We start from the raw sequence: 15,346 nt of genomic DNA, 5'->3' as shown, positions 1-15,346 counted from the left end.
CATGCGTTCTGTTGTCCAATTCAGATTCAGACTGAGTTAAGACCTGAGTTGACACCGGTAGCTGTGGTGCCCTCAAAAGGGCATGCACGAGGGGGTAGAGAGTCTAAATGTGGGCTCTAGCACTCACAAGCTCTGTGACCCATGCCCGTCCCTTCATCTCCTGGATGGTGCCTTCCTGACCCAGACATGGGGCTTGCGCACAAAGCATGTGGTTTTGTGACAGTTGCCCAAGACCATCTGAGTGACCACCCCTGTCGTGGCGTCTGGCATGGGGAAGCTGTCAGTGTTTCTACCCATTTATTTGGTCAGCTTAGTCGACCAGTGATCCAGTGGCCCAGCCTAGAAGTGACTGTGGGGCTTGGATTCAGCCCTCTAGAGTCTGTGAGGAGTGACACAGCCCCAGGGGACCCCAGCAGCTCTGCCACTGCTCTGGTGAGCCACCCCCATTGGCCATCTACACAAGTAGCTGGGGACAAAGTTGAGCTTAGGGCTCAAAGCATCAAAACCATGGGGAATGGAAAACAGCCTCTGACCCAGAGCCCCCTTTCTCCCCACCCCAGAAATCTAACATGGCTGCCAAAGTGCCTCTCTCTTCTCTCCTCCCTCCTCTCTCTCCCTCTCTCCACTCTCTTCCTCTCTCTGAGCTACTGGAACAGCGGCCTCCCACACTCCGTCTCCCTCAAACTTTACCTGCACATACACTGACAACAGTTGTCTTTTTGATGTTGTTCAGACCCAGGTGTGAGGAAAAGTAGGAGGAGAGTTTTCCCCCTCTCCTAACAGAAAGGTCAATCAACACTGTCTAATCTCATGGTGTAGGCACCAAATCAGTGATCCCACCCTGCTCTGTGGGCTGAGCCATCAGACGTCCTGGGCCCTGGTGAAGCAGCTGGACAGCGCCATGGGCGGTGTGGACACTGGAGCCCGCGGCTGGGCCCTGCCTCTTACTGTGTGTAGCACCTGGACAGGAAGCCCCTTCACCTTCATGCCTCAGTTTCCCCGGCTATGAAACGGGAATGATGATGACAGCAGTGCCACACTCACAAGGCTGTCATGAGAACCAAACAAGTGAATGTGTGGAAAGCCCGCCCTGGGGTCATGTCCAGAGGGACACCTGTCTTGGCAGAGGGTCCTTTTCCCTAGAAAAATGCCGCACACTGGTGGCAGCTGTTCATTCCAGCCATGGCCAGCATGATGGACTTAGAGGCCCTCTCTGGGTACTGAAGCCTCATTTACCATCTCTAAGAGTGTCCAAGGGTCACACCTAGAGGTTATCTTGTGTCCAAGGCCTTCCTGGCTTAAAAGTGTCATAGTTCTGCGACCTGGAATCATTGCACATCACAGAAACCCTGGGACCATGATGGAGTCTTATTCTCTTGTGTAGCTCCCTGCATCCAGAAGAAGCCAGAGGTAGGCTGCCCCACAGGCTAAAGCAGGGTGACACTGGAGCCCCGCTTCTGTGAGCACCAGGGACAAAATGGAGCTCTGCAGGCATCCTGTGTTCACTGCACAATGGCTCTGGCCATCAGGCTTGTCCCACCCTCTTCCACCATCAGGCTGGACTCGTGCCCCAACTCAGCCCCCATTTGCTCATCCAAGGGTGAACGATCGTTCTTCAACGATATAGTTAGGAGGGTCACAGGGTCCTATGTGTGAGCACCCCAGATGACATAGGAAGGGGTGGCCTTTTCCATTTAAACAAGATCCCCAAAAGCCCAAGGGAGGAGCTGTGAATGGCGCCACAGGGAGATCGGGCTTGACTTTATGGATGGGTGGCATGAAAACTGAGCTTTGAAGAGGTGGTTTGTGAAGGGGTGGTTTGTAAATCGCATTAATGATCATCATCTTAAGGGTTCCCCCTGTGCTGGGCCCAGGAGATCCAAGGCGAATAAGACAGGATCTGCACCCTCAAGGACTGTGCAGTCTAGCGAAGGGCACAGACAGGCGAGGAGCTGGACAAGCAGAGCGTGAGGTGCCCTGGGAGGGAGTGGGGCGTGGTAGGGCTCTTGGCCCAACAGGAGAGGGGAGCCAGTGTTTTTTGCAGACTCCCCTAGAGAGCATCACCCAAGTGGTTGGCTGCGTCCTGATGAGTTGTAGAAATTACTCCGGGAAGATGAAGGAAAGACATTTGATGCAGAGGCACCTGGACATGCAAAGAGCGAGGATGGGCCAAGAGCAGGGGCGTCCAGAAACAGTGCCTGCCGCACTGGCAGAGAAGAGGCGGCTCTGGTGAGGCCAGCATGGACCAACATTGGAGGGCTCCGCTTGTCCTACTAGGCCCTTGGCTTTGCTTCTGTAGGGAACCACTAAGGGCTTGGGAACAGGGGTGACATGTCCCAGGGTGAAGCCCTGTTGCCCCTGGTCAAGGAAGCGAGGACTCTGGCTCCTGGGTTGGAGGAGAAGCCAAGGAGGGGAGGCAAGCAGTATCCATCTTGAGTGCCTTTGTACCTAGCCCTGGACTCTGGCATTCTGCCACATCATGTAGGCAGCATGAAGGGACACCTGCTTACGGCTCAAGCTGTCCTCCCATTTTTAAGGGAGCACCTACAGTGCGGGAAGTGGGGTGTGCATCTTGGCAAAGTGGTGAATCTAGGCTCCTCACGTGCAATTTCATAAACCTTGGAAAATATTCAAGGGGATTTCTGGTGAGACCAAGAAGGGGTCCATCTTTTCCACAGCCCTGTCTTCCCATTACCTGTAAGCTACGAGGGCATGGGCTGTGAAATTTATTCTTCTTCCTGTCTCCCCTTAGCATCGCACATGGGGCCCCGGGGCCAGTGGGGGTTTGATAACCAGGAAGACCCTGCCTGACGCGTTTCTCAGGAAGCGGAGTGGTCTCAGCACTTTCCCACACCCAATAAGGGGCAGCGGCCAGTAACCATGAATGCTCAACCTTCTGGCTTAGTTTAAAATTGAGGACCACTTTGGAACAAAACTGAGCCACTGCCAAACTTACAGGAAGTCAAAATGACTCTTCACGAAGATGTCATCTGTTTTTCTCTGGCTTGAACGTGCATGGCCTGGGCTCTGGCCGCAAACCTCATGGATTTGAATCCCATTCTGCGACTCACTGGCTGTGTGGTCTTGGGCAAATATTAAACTCACTGAGATTTGGTTCTTCTTTTATAATAAAGGGAAAAGAACAAGGCCTTTCTCATACAGTTTCTCTGAGGATCAAACTAAGCCTCAGCACATGCTAGGAATAGTTGATGTTCTCATTTCTGTTTTTCTTTATAGATAGTTTTGATAGCCCAAGAGGATTTTGTATTTAGAGAACACCAAGATTAGGAGAAGGAAGGGAAGGGAAAAGGTATGCTTATGTCTACTGAGATGCCATAAAATCCTCTCGTGTTGGTACAAAGGTATCTTTTGTTTCTAGAAGGGTCAAACTGTTTGCTCAATCGTCTTGGACTACAACCACAGCAAAATCAGCATCCTCGATGATTGTCTTTATGAGCAAGTCCAGATGAAAAATCCTAGCTGGGACTCTGTGCCAGACAACAACAGCTGGGTGTCTGGGCCCCTGGCACGTCCTCAGCTGGGCCTACAGAGCTCTGACAGAGTTGTCGTCATAGCCCCATGCCAGCAACATGTGAGAGTCCCTCTTTCCACAAGAGAAAGAAACTTGGTCTCCAGAATCCACTCCCAGGAAGGTCTCTCAGAAAATGCTGCTGACAGGCCTACGTTTTTTTAGAGAAGTTAAACCACACCCGTGTGGGACTCAGCAAATCAATTTACCTTTCCAGGCTTCGGTTTTTTTCACAGGCAGAACAAGAGGATGAGACAGATCAACACTGGCTAGAACTAGGTACTAATGTATTACCCACCTTAGAAGTCTTCTGATGTTTAATCCAGGTACCAAGGAGAAACCAGATTGACCATTCTTGTAGAGTTCTACATTCTTGTAGAGATCTACCATTCTTGTAGAGTTAACACAAAAACATCTCCCAGCCTGGAGGAGGAGGGGGGTGTTGAGATGGTGTGGTGGGAATGAAACCCGAAGGGGATGTTTGCAACTGGATGGTGCTTCTTAGAGTCCAAAAAAAACCCAACCCTGATCAGGACTGGGAGGGTGGTTGGGAGGGACACACAGTCTACAGGCCCAGGACCTCACTACGCATGTCCCTTCATGTCATCAGCAAGGGCATGCTGGGGAAGCAGCCCCTCACACAGGCCAGTGGCCTCTTGTTTGTACACAGGTATGATTCACTGCAGGTCAGGAAGGCCAGCATTGCCCCTGTATCTCAGCATCCTTCAAAACGTACTCACTTTATTTTTTAGAAAATGTTTTCCCTGGGGGAAAGAAATGAGCGCCTTCTGTAACAAGGAAAATAACAACAATAGTCATAATAATGAGAAAAGCAAAAATAAGCACATGTAAGTGCATTTTTTTTCTTAGAGATTTATTTTTGTTTGATGAAGCTGACACCAGTCAGGGAGAGAGGAGAATGTTGGGAGCCCCGCAAGGAAGTGAGCACCCAGAAGAAGGACCACTGCTTCCTGCGGGGTTGGGGGCGTTGGGGAGGTTGGTGTTGGGGTTTAATTTGTCGCTGGAAGTTTTCCTTTTGTTCTCTTTTATAAATCTCTCCCTGGGCTTTCGAGCTTCCCCTCCCTCCCACCTCCCTTCCCCTGTCCCCTAATTTCATTTTTTAAAAAGCGAGCTCGCTCGCCAGGTGTGTCCCCCAAGCTCTCACAGCTCTAATAAATAAGGAGCACCTGTAAAACAGTAGCTTGACTTGTTAAGTGACTCTGTACAAAGGAGAATATAGAAATACAGTATGTACACGGCATCCGCGGGCCCGTGGTGCTTCAAGGCCAGCGCGACACTGTCCTGGCCTCACCGCCCCCAATCCCCCCCCACCACCACCTGCCGCCCCTCCTGTCTCCCGCGGCCCTGTGGGGCGGGGGGTGGGCGCGGGACACCTGGACCCCTCAAGAGGGAACAATTGCTTTATCTGAGTTAGTAAACAGATACACTGAATCACAAGGTGATTTGATTTTTTTTTTTTTTAGTTTTCTTCTTTTTTGGATTTTTTTTTCTTATTTTTTCTCTTTTTTTTCTTTCTTTTTTCTTTTCTTTTTTTTTTTTTTTTTTTCTGTACTCATCAGAATGGGATACTCCACGACTGTCTCACCAACTCAGTGTCAGTACACATGCTCTCGAGGACTTCTGGACTCGCAGCTACGACCATACAAGTGCACACAAGAAAATCTACCCTGTTATCCTCCACCCACTGACCGAGGATCGAATTGCACATTTCTCTTAACCATGACAGGAGAAAGCAAACAGTGAAACAGAATCACGGGCGATCTTTCTCACTTTCCCTCTTGTTTCCACTGGTTCGTCCATACCATTCTAATTATCATGAAAGGACTCTGCGTAAAGAGAGATTGCTTCACTGACTTCCTGGATCACCGAAAACCATCAGGGTTGAAATTTCATCCAAGTCTTTCGTGACGCCCAGCAAACAGTCCCCCTCAGATTGTTTTACACCTTGAGGGCATTTTGGTCTTCAGTTCAACACTCTTGCTCTGTTCCCAAATGGGGCGCTATTTAGGAGAATTTAAAGAGAAAGCTGAGAAGAATAAACATTTACTGAGTTCTCTTGGCATTCAGTCTCTGAAAAACCACAGTATAAACTATTCATGCTGCTTCTTACATCTGTCAAATCGAAAATTAAAAGCCATAAAAGTGTAACACTGAAAATATGGCATTAAAAAGGATAAAGGTGGCCTTTGTAAAAATAACAAGAAAAGTATATCAGCCAATAAAATATTCTAACTCTTCATTTAAAAGTGCATCCTGGGTAGGACAGAGACGACGCTGAAGTGTTGGGACCCCAGGACGATCCCTCTCCGCCTTCAAAACATGGACAGTACAGGTCCCAAACCGTACAATGCAAAATCACAATTCTTCGTGTAGCAGCAAAACCACAGCAGTTTTTAAAATGACTAAAAAAAGATGTTTGTTTTCAAATTCATATCATCTTCCAGCCTCACCCTCTGAGCCTCGAAGATGGAGCGGGGAGAGTACCTATGTTGGTCCTTGTGGCTTGTCGGTGTCTTGTTGTTCTAAAACCAGGGGCAAAATCCCTAAGTTCCTCTGTGGGAAAGCAGAGACGGTGGCCACAAGAAGGCTGGGCCGCTTGGTAGGTCCAAGACGTGCTGGCTTCTCTGGGCTGGAGGCCACCGAGGGAGGGCTACTTCCTCGGAGATGCTTAATGACAGGAAGCGGCTTGATTCGTTTGAGTTTTAGCCAGAGGGGGTGGTGAGCTGACCAGCTGGTGTCATTGGATGGCGTGACATGGTTTGCTCTGCGCCCTCTCTCCACGCAGGGGACCCTGTGAGTGAGCATTCCTGGGAAAAAGAGAAGAAAAGACCGGTCAGCATCCACGGGATCCAACCACACCCCTACCCCATGCAGGGAGAACCCAGGCAGGAGGCAGGGCCGCACGCTCTGGCCCGGTGGGCCCAACCTGCGACGAAGGCCCAGGACAAGAGAGCACAGCGTGATTCTGACGTGTCTTTAATTCACAGTTCTGCTCCGGGTCAGCCCTGCCAGCTTTGTGTGAGGAAATGAAACACGAGTCGCTTCTTGGAATGCTGTAATGAGCATGGGGCACCACGCCCTCCCTCAAGACCACAGCAGCATCCCTTCGCCACCAGGCAACCTTCACCCTCCCCCATAAAGCACGCTTAACTGGCAGCTCCTTTGAATGGCCCAAGGTCACCCCAAAGCGAGGCAAGGTCACGCGGGGGCCCTAGAGCTCCAGACCTCACCCCTGTACTCTGGGTCACACACAGCTCTGGTGTTTGCTACAAAGGAGGAAAGCCTAGAGATGCGCTTTTTAGCCCATGAATAGCGACTGCAGACACGAAGACCTCTCTTCAGAGGTTTCCTGCAGAGGCAGCTGAGCTGGGAGAAATGCCCCATGTCTTGCCTGACAAAGGTGAGCCATTCCCATCTCTTGCTACCTGAACCGAACAGTAGCAAGGGACTGGCAGACAATAAACCAACAGGGCTTCGGGATCCCAGAGCAGAGGCTCTGAAGGGGACTGTTCTCCAGGAAAGTCAATTTCTGGAGAATGCCCACCCCGGCTTTTACCACGGATGTTAGGCTCTGCCTCTCCATCCCTACTGGCTCATTTCATTGGCCACCAGTCCCTTGGTTTGAAATATAACCTCCTGAGGACACCCAGGGACTCCTAGTAAACAGCCACTTAGAAGTCTGCCAAGCAAACTGTAAGGTCCCTGAGGTCTGGGGCTGTGTCTGTTTGGCCCACATCTCCACACCCAGCCCCCGGTTCAGCTAGACACGCATTTGTCCAGTGAATGAGGGTCAAGCAGCTCCCGTCCCTCATGCCCTCAAAAAATTCCTTTTCTCTCCTGCTGATCCGTGAGGATGTCAGAAATGTGACTGGATAAAAGCTGACTGAACGTGAGGTTTACGAGACAGGGGACTCGTAAACATCCTTACAAGGGTTGAGATTATTCCTAGAACAACGAACAAATAACCTCAGGGAGGTGATAGAATTGAAAACTTGAAGGGACCCCAGAGATAATATAATTTCCCATTTTATAGATGAAGAAAAAGAGGCCACAAAGAGACCCTCAAACTTGCTCGGGGTGTCTGTAGCCTGAATTCAGCTCAAGTATGAGGAGGTCAGCATGCTCGTTGGGAAGACTCAACACGAACTTGTGCTTTCAACCCTGCTCTCCCAGTCCTGGTGTTAATGGTAACGATAATAATGATCAGCCAAAAACAAGGTCTGAAAATCTGAATGTGCATGACAGGAAATGCCTGAGTTCCCCAAATCACATTAAATCACCAGATCTGTGTGTATTTAATATGTATATTAAAGAACCAAAGTGAAAATGCAAGACACCACAAATATGCAGTGGGGGTTGGAATTACAAGGCCATGGAAACCTTTTCATTTGGCATGGTCAGATTTGGAAATGTGGCTATTTATCTCTGAATAAAGAGCTCACTTTTTATTTCTTTCTTGTCTCTCTCTCTCTCCTTTACTTCCTTTTCTTTCTTTCTTTCTTTCAGAAAGAAACAATGGCAAGAAGGGATACAGAAATAAAAATGTCAAGAGCCACTATCAAATGAGAGGTCATAAAGAATTGGAAAGGAGACTCAGAAAGCACGAATGGATCCAAAGATACAAGTGTAGCTTCCTCTGGGGCCGTTCTTTCCATTTAGGGAGCATAGCCTGGAACTTGCTTTGAAGGGAGGAAAACCATCCCCACCCCTGGGCTTGGGACCAAGAGTGACCAAATTTTGTAGTTGGAGGAGGTCTCTGAATCCCTTCTTTAAAAAGGAAAAGGCGCGGGGCGGTGGGGGGGGGGGGGGGGAGGGCGGGCGGCAGAAAAGCGTTTAACGCTTTCTTCCAGTGACTGGGAAACACCGCCATTTTGAATGACTTACTTAGGAATGCCATAATGGCTTTTTCAAGGATGTGGCTTTTTTTTCCCCCTTTAATGTAATCATGACCTCAAGAAGAGGAATATTTCTCAAACGAGTTTCTTTATATTCAAATCACCTTTGGACAAAGGCCAAACATGGACAGCATCAGCCTACTTGGAGAAAATTTCAAGGCTTTCATAAGGGACTTGGGAAAACGGGATTATAATGAGAGCCATTCTGGAACCTTAACTACAGCGTTTGCCATCCCAAACACTATAATAATCATTATTATTCTCTGGTATCTATTATTGTCTGGTAAATAATATGTGTTTTCCCCCCAAGTTCTAAAGGGTGCAGCTGCACTGCACTCTATTTTTTGCAGCCCCATTCCTGCTGCTCTGAAAGCCTCCTCACACCGAGCTTATTTTAAGAGAATGGCAAAGTAGACAATTTGTGCTGTTTCCTTGCCTCTCGCCACACACTTGCCATGTCTGGGACACCCACGAAGGCCAGAGGGTGGCAGCACAAGTCCCTGTCTGCAGTCACATTTGAGGAGGGGGTGGGATGGAGGTCATCCTTCTTGTGTTCCTGTGACCTGGCTGGTTCAGGGCAGACCCCCCTCCCTCCCACCCGTTGTTTGGGACATGGGAACAGACTCTGGCTTCAATGACAATGAAGAACCAAGCTTGGGCTTCACCTTCCTGAAGTGACTGGTATGCAAAGTATGAAACTCATGAGTGAGGAGGAAGCAAACTTGGAGTTTTAGAGTGATCATGAGGAAGTTCCAGAGCCCGAGCCAGTTCCTATGTTGCCCTTGCCAAGCAGAAGGATCTTATGGAAAATCCATCCGCTCTAAATTTCTTGATCTGAACAAAGGGGAAATTACTATGATAAGTGAAACAGAGACACTAGTTACAGTCCAGCGTGTCCCCTTCCTTAACCTGCCCAAGCCTTGATTCTTCTGTGAAATGGGTGCCTCGGTGAGATTTTCTATTATATCTTCCACCTCTCAAGTTCTGTGACCATAGGATTTTTGGACCAAAGCCAGTGGTCAACTATGCAGGATTATAAACTTGAGCATAACATAAGGAAGACTATTAATAAATTTCTGAACTCCAAAGCCCAGAATTCCAGAGACTCCTTTCTACAACTCTCTCTCTCACTCACTCACACACACACACACACACAGCTCTCTGGCAGAGAATTTGGAGCGTCCCTTAATGCAGGGAATTCTGGGGAAGTGACTATATTTGTGCCTCCCATTTGGATTTTCCTGTGAGTTGGAGGTTCATCTCAAGGCAGGACAACCAGGGTCCTATAACATGGACTATCACGCACACACAGCCCAGCTCGTACACCATGTGTGTACCGTATTTGAAGACCGGCTCCACAATGCACCGTCTCCAGCAGGCTCATATGGCCAGGTGCCTTCAGAATTCCAGAACCCCTGGTCCCTTCAGGCCAGAAGAATGAAGAACCTTCCTTAGGGAATGCAAACACCAAGGGCACTGAGAGAGCCTCTGCCTGCCTAGCACTTTCCTTTCTTTCTTTTAAACTAGATTCCACACTAGGGCTTGACCTCATGACCCTGAGACCAAGACCTGAGCTGCAATCAAGAGTTGGACGCTCAACCGACTGAGCCACCCGGGTACCCCACTTTTCCTTTTTTCATCAGGAGAGCATTGCTAAGAATGTGATCGAGTTACTCATCCTCTTTTACCACACAAGAGTTTGCAGAGAACTACAGAGAACAAAAATTGGGCCTGAGTACCGATAAGTTTTTTCAGTGTCGATACTGTCAAAATACAACCATTCTCACCTTTCCTTCTTCGGTCTTTACAGTCTAAGACTTAACACTGGTTGTGTTTAAAAGGAAATTTTGTAATTTCTATGCAACCACTTCCAGAAGTAAATGTGCATCCAGAGAAAAATGTTTATCTTATCCTACATTTGCAAGCTGGTCCCTCCACGGTACAAGAGTCCACCTCTGCCAGGAAACCAGCCTTGGGTTATCTAATCCATTCTCCAAACTTCTATTCTTCTTTCCTTCTTCAAATACCTTTGTCATTAGCATCATCAAAATCCTGGATGTCTGTTGTGTCTTACCTGCTTAGAAGGCAAGCTCCCTACATCTGTCATATTTACTCCCAGAATCTACAACCTTGTGGCATCAGCTGCACGATATGCAAGAAATGCCCGCTGCTGAGCCGCTGGCCTTTGTCCATTTACCAGGGCCCCGAAGCAAGGCAGCTCACTCGGGCACGTCGGCCAATCACTTATCACGGTTAAATTACAGCCATTACGCACTGGCTTGGGCCACGCTGTTTATCTGGGACAATAATGAGTCCCCGAGGACTAAACTGCTCTCAGGTAGCCACAGCTATTCTGGGACACTCACAAGAGTAGAGCCCTGCGGTCAATGAGCAGAGTCACCTGCGTTAGCTGATAAACCCAAGTGTGATGCCAGATAGTGGTCTCCACGGCGAGCCCTTTCCAGAAAAGGCTGCAGCGTGGTGAGGTTTTGCCAAAAAATGGTTCCTCCTCTCCCCCATCAATCATCACTTCGTGAGGTATTGAAATGGCTTTTACCAAGCCAGAAAGGGTTTTCATTTATGAAGTGGAGGGCACCTCTTTGCTTACAGCTCGTTAATGGGTGAAAGTCATTGAGAAACATCCCTTCTCCTTCCTTGTGTCATTACGATGGGACATAACCAGTGGCGGGGGAGAGTGGTATGGGATCCAAGGGTGAGCTTCAGTTAGCTCAGGGTTGAGCTCTGGTCTGAACTACAACCTCATCACCACGGTTCTACCCTCCCCATGGCTCTGAAAAGCCAAGGCTCAAGTATATTCAACAGAAAAAAAAAAAAAAAGAAAGAAACCAAACATCAGGCCTTGGTTTTCTTTTTTTATAATCTTCTCCTTTAGCAATATCTCCTATTTTAGTCTTTAATCAATAAAAATCACAACCATATAAGACCACCTACTAGGATAATTCCATTTTTAATCCTTTGTTTGACAAATTAAAATTTTGGTTTTCTTTGCCTGGCCGGTTCTATGAGTTAAATGGGTAGAAAGGCCTGTTTATTCTCATAAGTGGTCACTGCTATTTCTTGCTGACCTCGAAAAGTTCCTAGGGGACAAAGAGCCCTCAGCCATGGAACCCCATCTTGTGCACTCATACAAACCCTTTTCTTCATCCTGGACAACTGATCTTCCTTAAATACCTCAAATCCTTCCTGGAACCTGGGGGATTGAAACCAACCAAATGACCCTGTCTGGCCCTACCCTAAAAGCAGGTGGGGATTCATGAGTACATGTTCATTAACGCACTGGAGCTGGTGGCTACAGTTATTCACAAAAGAGAGGGGAAAAAAAGAAGAAGAAGAATAATTACATAATACAGTTAATGTCCTGCAGGAAATTTTGATGATGAAAAAGTCCTGGCTTTTAGGACTGAGCACTTCCGTAATGGTTTGGGAATTAAGTTAAGTTATTGTGTTAAGTCTGCAGTTTTCCACTCAAATTTTAGTGAGCACCTACTTTATAATCAAAGACTGCACTAGGCACTTTTATGTACTTATTTCACTTGAAAACAAGCATATTGTGTGTGGTTAACTCATTGAAACAACAATGCTACTCAAGTATTTATTATCGTCCCCATTTTGCAGATGAGGAAATTTTCCCAGGAAGGGTAAGGAGCTTACTTGGTCAAAGTCACTAGCTAGAAAGGGGCAGAGTGGGTTGAGTCCAGCTCCTATGACCCCAAGTTCTACGGTCCCGTGGAGGGAGTGCTTCCCCCAGTCCAGGGTTTCATCTCTCCCCTTCCTTCCCAACAAGTGTGTGGGGGGGTCACAGTGTCAGAGCCATAAGGGCCCCAGAGACATACACAGTCCAGTTCCTTTGCTTGATTTGTTAAGAAGTTATAAGTGCATTTTCATTCAAGTTCCATCCAATATACAAACTGGCTAATGCTGGTTCATGTGCCTTCTAAAAATTTTGCCTTGGACAAAAAAAAAGTAGATGTTTATTGTGTTAAGTCTGAGTCTGTCATTTCTCTATATATCTATATTATCTGGACATAGGCAGTCTAGGTTAAAAAAAGGAAGAAGAAAGGAAGAAGAAGAGAAGAAGAAGAAGAAAGAAGAAAGAAGAAAGAAGAAGAAGAAGAAGAAGAAGAAGAAGAAGAAGAAGAAGAAGAAGAAGAAGAAGAAGAAGAAGAAAAGGATCCTAGAGCAAAAAGCAACTTTCTGACGCAAGCAGCTATGGTTTACGAAGCGATAGTAAATTCTAGGATTTTAGGCAGGAGCTGGAAAGGTGGTCTTTCTTTATCTCTTCTCTACAACCAGTCCATGAGTAGAGGAGGGTGGGAAGGAGCACAGGAGATAGTGAGAGAGGGAGAGGCTTCATATTCATGGAAACTAACTTCGCTGTACAGAATGAGAGCAAGCATGCTGACTCCCCACCATGCTGCCACCCACCCCCACCCCCATGCAGCCAAGGACGTGGAGAGTGTGGTTAATAATTGCTTCCCTGCAACCCTTCACCCTCGCAACCCCAGATGTTGAGGTACAACTTATTTCCTGAGATCAGCTGCCCAACGTGAGGAAGTAATACCACGGGTGGCAAAAATATGCCTCTGGTTCTTGGCACGGGGTGTGTAACTCAAGCAGCTTTGGTCAGATCTTGTTTCCCACTGAGAGGAAAGGCAGATGAGGACTCAGGTTCTAATCCTGGCTATGCCACTTCGACCTTGAGCATTTGCTCTGTTTGTCCCAGTCCCTATTTGTAAAAGTTGAACCAAACATCTTAGAATTTCTGGAATGGTTTCCTCACCTCCAAGGCTGACAGCATGGAAGCATTTCCTCACCTTCCATTACACACATCCAAGGGAAGCAAGTTCTGGGCTGCAGGGGCCACTGTGATGATTCTTTTAGCAAGCACCTACTATACACCAGACACTACCTCAACATTTCACTCAGGTTATCTACACTGGAGCCTGATGACTCTATGGGGCAGGGGCTATTATCTTCATTTTCCTTGTATATGAGATGTGCTCTGTGATTTTATATGTGGACTCTGGAGCCGGGCTGCCAGTCGGATCCCAGCACTGTCGCTGATTGACCAATGACACTGGGTAGAAGACTTACCCTCTCTGTGCCTCAGTTACGTCATCTGTAAAATGGACTTACTAATGGTATCCCATAGGGTTGTTGTGGGCGTGTAACATTTGAACACTGCCTACATATAGAGTGTGCTCGATAAATATTAGCTGATGTCATTACATAATGAGAGAGCAGGCACAAAGAGGTTATAAAGCATATCCAAACTCACAGCTAGTAAGCGATGTGGCCAGTTTTCAAATCCAAGCAGGTCTCATTCCAGCCCCGTGGTCTTCTCCCAGACCTTGCAGCCTTTCCTCTAGGGACAGTAGCTGCTGGCTGTTGGGCACCTGATATGCCCACTGTCCATGTTTTCTTACCCATCCCTCACACGGGTGGGATCACTGCCTATCACCTGGAGGAGACAAGGCACTTCCTTCCTCACCTCGAAATGCCTCTGCCAGGATCTGGACGCAGGCTGGCCCAACTCCAAAGCACAGGTCTTTTGCCAGGAAGCCACACCACTGCCAACCTTCCCCCCTGGAAGCCCACTGTCACCAGATGCAGGTGCTTGGGAAGAAGGTCTGTGGTAGGGAAGGTTAAAAAAGATAAAAGGACATCTGCAGAAGCTGTCCCCTCCCCTGACAGCACTTGCAGGCTCTTGGGGGCTGGGGATGGGATTCAGCGGCTGGGGACAACCCAGAAGCTGTCTGAGGTAGAGCCAGCCACCCAAGCCTGATGGCTGCTCTTGGTTCCAAGACCAGAGCGTCTGGGTGTCCGTGGCCACCGTCCTCCGTGTGCCCGAGAGCTGCGGCCCACAGCCGGCACCAGGCCTGGCCAGCTGGTGGTCCCAAGGGATGATCCCTGTGTCGGCACGGCCCTGGGGCCCCGCCATCGTCCCCCGGACTGGCCTTGGACACTGTCTGTCCTTCCGCCACCAGCCGGGAAGCCCCTCTAGGCCCAGGCCCGACGCAAAGCCCCTCTTCCGTTGCACGGCCACCACTTCCGGTGCACAGGGGGCAGCCCCGCCCCTCTCATGGTAGCGATAACTTCCCGCAACGTTTAGCATCCACCCCTGGTAATTAGCCTGTCATCAGAAGGCAGCCATCAGCCTCAGCGATGCCAGTCCTTCTCTCGCTTCCTTTCAGTCCGTGAACAGCTGCTAAAGTAATTTTCCCCCAGCACAGATTTCACGCTGTCACTCCTCCGCTCGAGGTCGGCCTGGCGCGTGGAGTACCAGCCCACGCCTCCCGCCCGGGCGCTCACTGCCCTCCTCCAGGGCTCCAGGCTCCGCCCCAGCCTGGCAAAATGGGGGGCGGGGGGCATTTGCCCCTTACGGAGCTCACTGCCCTCCGCCTCTGTGGCTTTTCACATCCCATAGCCCTCCTTAGCCTGACACTCCCGACTGACAGTCCAGGCCGCTCCCCAGAGTTAGGGCCTAACTCCCAACTCATGTGCTTTCTAGAACCCTCCCAGGGTAACTCCATTCGCTGTTGCTCTCCTGGGGCTCTTCGCCTACATTTAGTCCACGAATACCTGCGCGCCCCCTTGGCCAGCCTTGGGCTAGAAAGTCAGTTACAGCCCCGAGGGAACTGCACAGGCCCCTGTCCTCCCTGAAGCACCCTGTCTGTGGGACCACGGCGACGGGCAGCTCTGCCTGGAGCTTGGAGAAGCTGCCTTGGTTATTTCCTGTGTCTCCCAGCAGTTTATTAGCTCCTCAAAACAGTCAAGAACACCTGCCACTCCCTCTCCCCGTTTTTTCTTTTCCCTTCTTTCCTTCCCTCCCTCCCTCCTTCCTTCTCTCCCTCCCTTCCCTTGTGTCTCTTGACAACAG

The 15,346-nt window shown here is 49.0% G+C and overlaps 1 protein-coding gene across 2 annotated transcripts in view; it reads right to left on the bottom strand.

Moving 5' to 3' along the window:
* Nucleotides 1–5,072: 5,072 nt before the first annotated feature.
* The window catches only part of SOBP (sine oculis binding protein homolog), a 163,444-nt gene continuing 153,170 nt past the window's right edge, over nt 5,073–15,346 (bottom strand). For both annotated transcript variants that reach the window (XM_047733768.1, XM_047733766.1), the window contains one exon: nt 5,073–6,357. The gene's annotated coding sequence lies outside the window, so the exon portion shown is untranslated. The remainder of the gene's footprint in view (nt 6,358–15,346) is intronic.

The sequence above is a fragment of the Lutra lutra genome, chromosome 6 (assembly GCF_902655055.1).
Source record: "Lutra lutra chromosome 6, mLutLut1.2, whole genome shotgun sequence".
Classification (NCBI taxonomy): Eukaryota; Metazoa; Chordata; class Mammalia; order Carnivora; family Mustelidae; genus Lutra; species Lutra lutra.
The sequence above is the reverse complement of the archived record's forward strand: the minus strand, read 5'-3'. Positions and strand labels throughout refer to the sequence as shown.